This window comes from Esox lucius, chromosome 14, assembly GCF_011004845.1.
Source record: "Esox lucius isolate fEsoLuc1 chromosome 14, fEsoLuc1.pri, whole genome shotgun sequence".
Taxonomy (NCBI): domain Eukaryota; kingdom Metazoa; phylum Chordata; class Actinopteri; order Esociformes; family Esocidae; genus Esox; species Esox lucius.
In genome coordinates this window covers 23,140,554-23,149,799 of record NC_047582.1, presented here as the reverse complement: position 1 = coordinate 23,149,799, position 9,246 = coordinate 23,140,554, and the positions used below count along the sequence as shown (strand labels likewise).

Sequence of the window (9,246 nt, the reverse complement as noted above, 5' to 3'; positions counted from 1 at the left end):
TCGTATGTCAATGTAAATTAATTTAAAAAATATGATTTGCCTTCATTGCACATCTATACATCACACTTGTAAAATACATTACACTTAATACTTGAAAATGTTCTGCCCTCTTCTATTTGCACTTCTGGTTAGACACTAACTGCATTTCGTTGTACAGTACATGTACTGTTCAATGACAATAAAGTTGAATCTAATCTGATCTAAAATTACCAGCCATTCTTCCAAGCTGACAGCTATCTTTGCGCTATAAGCTACATTTTTCGCATTGCAAATTGAAATAAGCGTTTTTGCACCCACATTTTCAAATTATTGTAGTCAACTGGATAATTTGTCATGTTTCACATTTTGTGTAAAATCTTGTGGAAATTATGATAATTTGATGAATGCTGAAATTGCTTTTTATGTACCCTGATTCCATATCCACACCAGATAGTGTTGACCACTAATGAAAATGACAAAATAGTGCGTATCAATTAGAACAGAATCTGCATGCCCTGTCTAAAAAGGAACATTTATGTCTCTACTTCAGTGTGTTAATAACTAACTACGGATGAATTTCTGACCAAATTGTTTCTAAAACACCACACACTAAAATATATATTCCTTATTTAAGTGAATGAATCAGAAACAGATATGTGTCTCCATCCATCAAACCAAGAGTTTGTTGTACTGGTTGTCGAGGCTGGCTTGAAAGGCATCCACACTAGTATTCCTCATGCTGCTTCTCTGGTTGGATTTTGTTTTGCTCCTAGAGGAACCAGAGGAGAGGGCCAGGCCCTTCTGTCCCTTGGTGCCTCCAAACAGTCCTGTCACCAGCCTCCGGCACTGGGATGAGCCACAACAGTAGATCAGGGGGTCCAGGCAGCAGCTGACGCTCCCCAGACATAGTGACAGCAGGTATGCCACATGGGTAGTGTCTGACTGCCCTACCACCAGCCCAGCGATCTGCAGATAGTGGGCCAGGAGAATGACGTTGCTGGGTGTGAAACAGACCACATATACAAGCAGGACAGTGACCACCATCACCATGACCCGTGCCTTGTGCCTCAAATGACCTGGAACACAGCCAATTACAATAGAACATGTTATCGCCTTTCAATTACTCAGGTTTTTAATCAAAACTATGACAAATATTTGCTAACTTCAATACATTGTTCGGTCTCCCTGGTTTGTATTTACCTACAAGACCAAAAGAGGCAAGAAGTACAGGGCGCAGGAGAGGATGGGGAAGAAGAAGACGTAAAGCTCCTCTAGCATCTCCCGGTCCTGGATGTCATGGCAGGTGGTGACACCCAGCGGGTCGTAGTAGAGCGTCTGCCTTGAGAGGACCAGGGGCAGTGAGCCACCCACGACCCACATGATGCCGCAGACCAAGGCGGCCCAACCGGGGCTCCTCCAGGGCAGGAAGGCAATGGGGTAGGCCACAGCCAGCAGGCGGTCCACGCTGATGCAGGACACGAGGAGGACGGAGCAGTACATGTTGCAGTAGATGCCCGCGCTGGCCAGGCGGCACATCCCCTCCCCGAAGACCCAGTCGTTGCCTCTGTAGTGGTACACAATCTTGAAGGGCAGCAGCAGGGAAAACAGCAGGTCAGCAGCCGCCAAGTTCAGCATGTACACAGCCGTCAGCTTCACGGGTCAGAGGGGCATGCTGATGAGGAAAACGGTGGTGTAAAGCGATGGGATGAAGATTGTGGACAGGTGGCCTGTGAGGAAGTCACTGGCCGTAACAGAGATTGTGTATTGCCCGATTGAGTTATGATTCGCTTTCACCTGCTCTGGTCCAGACCCATTGCTTATAGTAGTTAGTGTAGGGTATATTGTGTCAGAATGGTGATTTATGGCCCTGGGGGGCTGTACTTCCATATTGATGTGACAGGTGGGCGGGACATCCGGTTTGTAGGGTGGGACTTCCATTATGACGTATGTTAGGGTGGGACTTCCGGTATGAAGTATGTTAGGGTGGGACTTCCGGTATGACGTATGTTAGGGTGGGACTTCCGGTATGACGTATGTTAGGGTGGGACTTCCGGTATGACGTATGTTAGGGTGGGACTTCAGGAGTGACGTATGCATGTCCGGTGACTTTATTTATGATTACATTGATGTGTCAGTGTTTGATGTTTTACAACGCTTGATGAGCAAACCAGACTAGTGTTATAACAGGTGGGTTATGTTTGATGATTAACAAATGGGGCTTAGGGTTCCGGAATGTTAAATTCCCAGGCAGTAAATAAGTGTTGTGTCAGCGGTAAGGTGTTTGGTGTACAGCAAATGGTGTTCGATAAATATAAAACCCGGGTGTTTTATCTTCTGACAAGTGTTGCAACAGCTGGCATACAAACGGTGTTTGTTAACCTTTCATGTTTTATGGGTTGACTGGCGTGGTGTGTGTATTTAAACCACGCCGACATCGGGGTTGGTCATTCAGTCTTGCCTGAGCGAACTTACTTACACATTACAAAACATGGAGGATTGTGCAGCTATCAATGTTTTGGTTGAAACACCGGTGAAAGCTAACATCTTAAACGCAGCTCAGCGATTTGGTAAGAAATTGCAAATGGACCGCAGAGATGCAATCAACATGCCAGCCCCGAAGAAACCGATGCAGAGTTTAACGCGAATCCATCAACTACACCCGGATATGGTGGCACAGGAGTGGAAATTGGACGATGGTCGGATCGGGGGATACATCTTCAACCCAGAGCAACCGGAGGTTGCATTTTATGAATTACCCGAAGGCCAAGTGTTTAAGGCTGGTGTGACTGATCAAATGGTTTTTAATGCCAGTTTATGGGGCACCTTTCGAAAAGTGTTTTATTTGGGGCCAAAACAAGGCCCACATAATACAGTAGATGTACTGTTTAAAGTTGTCGAGGGGCTGAAAGAGTATGACTCTGTCAGATTGGAGTTATTTCCGGAAAATATCAGCGTTAGTTTGTGACTGAGGACTGATCAACTGACCTAAGACCCCGAAGCCCCGCCTTAAGCCAACACCTTCATCAGCACAGCATAAAAACTGACAGACCGCCGGTGACATTCAAGCAGTCGGAAGAATTTACGAAACATGTCTCAAGATTACAACCAAGCGGTGATTGAAGAACCCAAGGCTGAGGACTGGCTGTGTGACACCTGGGATGACAACGCTGAAGCCTTCTACGGAACCCCTGACCCAGACAGCTCGATTCCACCGGCATACCCAACAAGAAACTACCATTGGATTGACAGGGTTGGTGATCTACTAGGTCCTCTTAACCTGTCATACCTTTCAAATGCTAACAAGAGTTATCACAAAATGGACAAACAACTTGCACCAAAAATTTTAAAGATCATCAAAGCAACAATGGGTATGATTCTGGAAAACGTTGTTGGGGCTATTCTACACAAAGCATGCATCGGATGCGAAGTGGACCACCCGAGCCAGACAAGACATTCATGTCTCGAACCGCCTGAGTATTTTTTTGAGGCACATTATGATGACATTGTGGCGACAGTTTTAACACCGCGACTGAAACATGTGTTGGTCAAGGCTTTGAACGCATCTGGTTTTCACACACCGATGACTGATGTTCACGAGGCCGCTGAGAACTTTCTGCACGAGCTCAAGTTGGAGCCGAACATCACACAGAGACTGAGTGAGAACAGGGATGAGTACATGGACAAATTTAATGAGGATGTTGTATGTGACGCAGCGGGGTCATGGTGTGATGAAAGCAAAGAGTCTGTTGTCTAAGGCCAGGGTTGCTTCAGTTCTCATGTTAACATGTATATAAACAAAGACTATGAGAAATCTGAATGTTTGTGTAACTTTTCTGAATATATTGGTTGTGTAATTTCGAAAACTCAAATAAATCATTGTTAAACATGTATTAATTCTCATTATTGCTCGAACACTCTACGATGTCTGAACAGGTTATGAAAAGTATTTACTATGACCCGGCAAACCCTGGTGCTTATGTGGGTAGAGAGGGTTTGAAAAGAGCATACTTGGAAAAAACCGGGGAGATCCTCAAAAATGGTGAGGCTGATGACTGGCTGCTCGCCCAGGATGCATACACGCTACACAGGCCTGTAGCTATACATTTTAAAAGAAATAGAGTTATTGTTCATGATATAAATTCACAATTTCAGCTGGATTTGGTTGACATGAGTGCTTACAGCGTGGAAAACGATAACATGAAATTTATGTTAACATGCATAGATGTATTAAGCAAATACGCATGGATTCGCGTGCTGAGAAATAAAAGCGCTATAGAGGTAAAGCGAGCATTTGAAGACATTAAAAGAAGGAAGAACACCACAAAATGTCCAAACGGACAAGGGGAAGGAGTTTTTTAATTCACATTTTGAAATGTTGATGACGAAGTACAACATAAAACATTTTGCTACAGGAAATGATGTCAAAGCGAGTATCGTTGAGAGGTTTAATAAAACAATTAAATCACGAATGTGGAGGTATCTGACAGCAGCCAACACTCACCGCTATGTTGAGGTTATTCAAGATTTAGTTCGTGGGTACAACCATAGCTACCATCGGTCTATTAAGATGAAGCCTGCTGACGTTTGTGAAGAAAATGTTAGATTAGTTCTCAAGAACCTGTATGGCACAACATTAACGAGAAATGGTAATCAAAGCTACAAGTTCCAGGTTGGGGATACTGTGAGACTCTCAAAGCTGAGAGGTGCGTTTACAAAAGGCTATGAAAAAGGGTACACAGATGAATATTTTACAATAACAGAATGCATTCCTCGGGTACCTCCTGTATATAGAATAAAAGATTACGATGGTGATGTGATAGTTGGAACCTTTTATGAACAGGAATTGCTGAAAATAATCGTGGCTAAGGATAAAACTTTTAAAGTGGAAGCAGTTTTGAATGAGAAAGTACAGAATGGGAGGAAAATGTATCTTGTGAAGTGGCTTGGTTGGCCTGAGAAATTCAACAGCTGGATACCATCGGAACAAGTGGTTGACCTAGAAACTGGATAAAACTCCAGGATTTACAGGATCACGTCATTTACATTGACTGCGATCAGCATGGGTGACGGTGGCTTCTACATAACGCTGCCCAGTAACTCATCGAGACATGTCTATCCAAGCAACACGAGTTTGTGCTATACCACTAAATTTGCCAAAGGTATAGATTTGAAAGGCGATTGGGAAGTATCTTTGATAGAGTTCCAATACCCGCATACGTGGAAAACTTTTACACGGGGCGAAAATGCATTTGAACTACTTGACTTGAAAAACGACAAAACTTGGAAATATGAACTCGACACCGGTTATTACAGCAGCATATTAAAACTAGTGATAGAGCTCAACAGTCATATAAAAACACATGGTTTATCGGTGGGACGTCTGCCGGGTGAGAGGTGGTGCCCGGGATGGGACGAGGTCCGAGCGTATACGGGACAGTGGCAGCCCGGACTCCCGTGGGGACCCAATGCCACTATGTGGAGCTCGTTTAAGTTCCAACGAGATTTCAGCTCCTCCCAGAATCCACTTACCTTGTCTGTCGGAGGTTGGGATACCTCTCCATACAGAGGCGCGGACAAGACATATTTGGTTCTCGGAGTGGAGCATGCAGGGACTGACACCAAAGCGTTTATTAAGACTAACATTAGGGTGCCGACCACTAGCTCTCCAGCTGTGGCAGTTACGGGGACTGTGGACACCTCAGCAGGTAAGGTGCAACCGGTGGAAGTGGTAGGGGTGGACTATACCAAATTGAAACCATTAGAGGTGATCGAGAAAGCCACGGGGTATCACAGGAGTAATATTTGGCTTGATTGGATGTTGCAAAATGCTAAATAACAAGATTTAGGGGACTGTGTGGCATGTGCCGCCGCCCGACCTCAACTATACACTGAGCCGGCTCCTTTGTATTCAGAGGACCCTTGGGGATATCGGTGCATGTTAGCTCTTACACATAGCGCTTCCCCTGTGAACTGCATCACCCTGGCAAGGGTGTTTCCTCCGATAGCTAACGACACCAGGACGGGGCCGTTCACTCCCCATAAAGGGGGAGGGGGATATACCTGTTTCCGCTTTACCAGTCAGAAACCCGTGGTAAACGTTGGCAAGATCCCCTTGCAGTGGTGTAATGTTACGATTCAGAGCAGATCTATTATCGAACCCTGGGCCCGGTCTGGCCTGTATTACTATTGTGGGGGCACCCGACTCCTGGTAAGAATCCCAACAGGCACCCAGGGGGTATGTGCGATGGTACGGTTAGCAGCACCCTTAGTGCTGATAGGTGACCGAGTTAAAGCACTCCAGGCAAAAAGGAGCGATGCCCTTACTCAGCGCCGGCATAGACATGTAATAGGCCGTCGTTAACGTGATGCATTCGACCTCACTGTGGACTCCCCAACTTATATAGATACGATAGGGGTCCCTAGAGGGGTCCCCAAAGAATTTAAACTCGCAGACCAAGTCGCGGCAGGATTTGAAAATATTCCTATCCTGTCCGCTTTGTTCCCCGTCACTCCAAACAAGAATGTAGACCGCATTAACTATGTACATTATAATGTCTTACGTCTCTCTAATTTGACACGTGACACGGTGGAGGGCCTGTCAGAACAGTTGGGCCCCACCTCGTTGATGGTGGTGCAAAATCGCATAGCCCTCGATATGTTATTGGCAGAGAAGGGCGGGGTGTGTGCGATGTTTGGGGACATGTGTTGTACTTTCATTCCTAACAATACAGCTCCGGACGGATCGTTTGCTAAGGCGCTGCAGGGCGTTAGGACTCTCTCGCGAACTATGCACGAGCATTCTGGGATAGATAATCCGCTGGAGGAATGGCTGACCTCGATGTTCGGCCAGTGGAGAGGTTTGATAATGTCTGTTCTTTTATCGCTTTCTACATTTGGTGCTATAATGGTTACTTGTGGGTGTTGTTGTATCCCATGCATAAGAGGGCTTGCCATGAGAGTGATCTCAACAGCCATTGAGAAGGCTCCAGGACTGCCACCAGGGATGCTGATGCCTCTACTGGAGCAGCATGACCCGGGAGAATTGGAGCTTGGCGAATAGGGGTGATCTCTCTGGGGAGAGATCAAAAGGGGGAATTGTAGATGTAGTGATTGTATGAGTTAGTGAACTGTTGTAAGCTGTTGTAACCAATGTAGATGTATTGATTATATAAGTTAGTGAATTGTCATAAGCTGTTGTAACCAATGAAAGAAAATATTAAATGTCTGTAAAATGAACCGAAACTGAAGGAGCAAGTAGGAGAATAGGAAACCCTGTTTAAGCAGTTGCCGGGGAGAGAAAGATTTAGTATGTCTGTTTTGTGAGAAACAGGACACAGGTTAGAGACACACCCACATAGTCTGACAGGCCAGACAGATACCAGGAGGAGACTAGAAGATGTTTGCGTTTATCCTTATAAGGAATAGAATTGGAACTGGACCAATAGCACAGTTGTTCTGTGAATTTAACGACTCTATCTTTTGGGCGTAGTAGAAGTATAAAATTATCTGTTGAATGTTGATCCTTAGACATTGTGCGGCGACACGTGTCTCCAGAAGCTTCTGTAATAAATGGACATATGATACGGCAATTGCCCTGACTCCTGGTGTTTTATTCTCCTTTCCAACAAACCAACTCGGGGAAGTGTTAGACTTCAACACTTCTTTCAAGAGAAACTTATGTTAAACGGCGTTGACATAAAGGTTAGGATGGTGCGCGGTAAAGATGAGTTCTGCCTTATGGGGGTCGGGGATGTGCGTTTTCGTTTGCATATACTATCAGCATCACTATTTGTCAAGAAAGTGTCTGTATCGCCAGCCGTGAAACTTGGACACGCTCAAGCGCTACTCTCAACCAATGCCAAGTACCCAATTGAAAGAGTGTGTATGAAGACATTTAGTTTACCGGCTGGGGTTCGTGTTTGTAACCAGGAAAACCTATTTTTAGGACCTCTGCCAAAATGTATTGTAATCGGATTGGTGGACAATGACAGTTTTACCGGAAGTTACACAAAGAATCCATTTAATTTCAAACATTATAATTTGGAGTTTATGGCTATGTATGTAGATGGTCAGCAATTTCCTAGCAAACCATTCCAACCAAATTACACAACAGGGTCAGCAGTTCGTGAATTTTACCAATTGGCCTTAGCTTCTGGAAAACACCTAAAGGACCAAGCCTTGGCTATTGACAGGTCGGACTTCTTACACGGCCATGCCCTTTATGCATTCAACTGTGCGCCAGACGAGGAATGTGGTCAGCACATATCCTTGATCAAGTCAGGGAATGTACGACTTGAGATGAGGTTCAGACAACCACTACCCCACACAATTAATTTAGTTGTTTATTCAATCTTTGACTCTATTATCGAAGTGTCAAACCGGCGACAAGTCATGGTTGACTACTATTAGGAGAACTGTGTGGAAATGAATACCGCAGAGTTGACCAGTGTGGTGAACCAATTTTCATCTAGGACCCATTTCTATGGTGTACTGGCAAGTGACCAACTACCTAGGGTGCCTGTCCGAGATGTTGCATCAATGATGATTGTTAATACACACCCAAGCAATCAACCTGGGGAGCACTGGCTGGCTGTTTAGATAACGGATGATGGCATGGGAAGGTTTTATGACAGTTTTGGAAACCCCCCGGACTTTACATATTTTCCCAAGTCAATCAAGGCCTTTCTAAAAACCTGTGAGAATGTGGAAGACCGTTCAAAACAAGTACAGGACCTGGTTTCAACCACGTGTGGACAGCATTGTTTGTTCTTTCTCTTTCTAATGACAAAAGGTCTGACTTATAAAGATTTTGTCTTTTTATGCTGATGATTTACGAGAAAATGATGCCCTAGTCTCAAAGTTTGTAGCTAAGATGTACCAGAGTAAGCGTGATAAGCAAATGTTTAATTGCATACAACATGCTCAATCTTGTGAAACGTTTAATTTGTGCCATGGTTGTTGAAGAAATAGAAAAGCCAATCATGTGTATGTCAACTTTATTATTCAAAAATAAAAACATTTGTAAAACCACATCAATGTTTACATATTATTTTTCATACAACATTTATTCAAGATAAAACAAACATACAATGTATCACAAATCAAATAAAAACATTAAAATGGAAGCCATTTTGCGGGGTCCGTGGTATGAGGTTCAAAGAAAGCTTTGGTTGTTTGAAAACCAGTTGCTGGTGGTGTGGCTAAATCATCCATTGTGTCACCAGACTTTTGTTTATACAAATTGATTTTGAGTCTTACATGCGCATT

At 44.2% G+C, this 9,246-nt stretch overlaps 1 pseudogene; it reads right to left on the bottom strand.

Annotated features, from left to right (window-relative positions):
- Positions 1-648: 648 nt before the first annotated feature.
- Positions 649-5,561, bottom strand: LOC106024641 (annotated as a pseudogene).
- Positions 5,562-9,246: the final 3,685 nt, after the last annotated feature.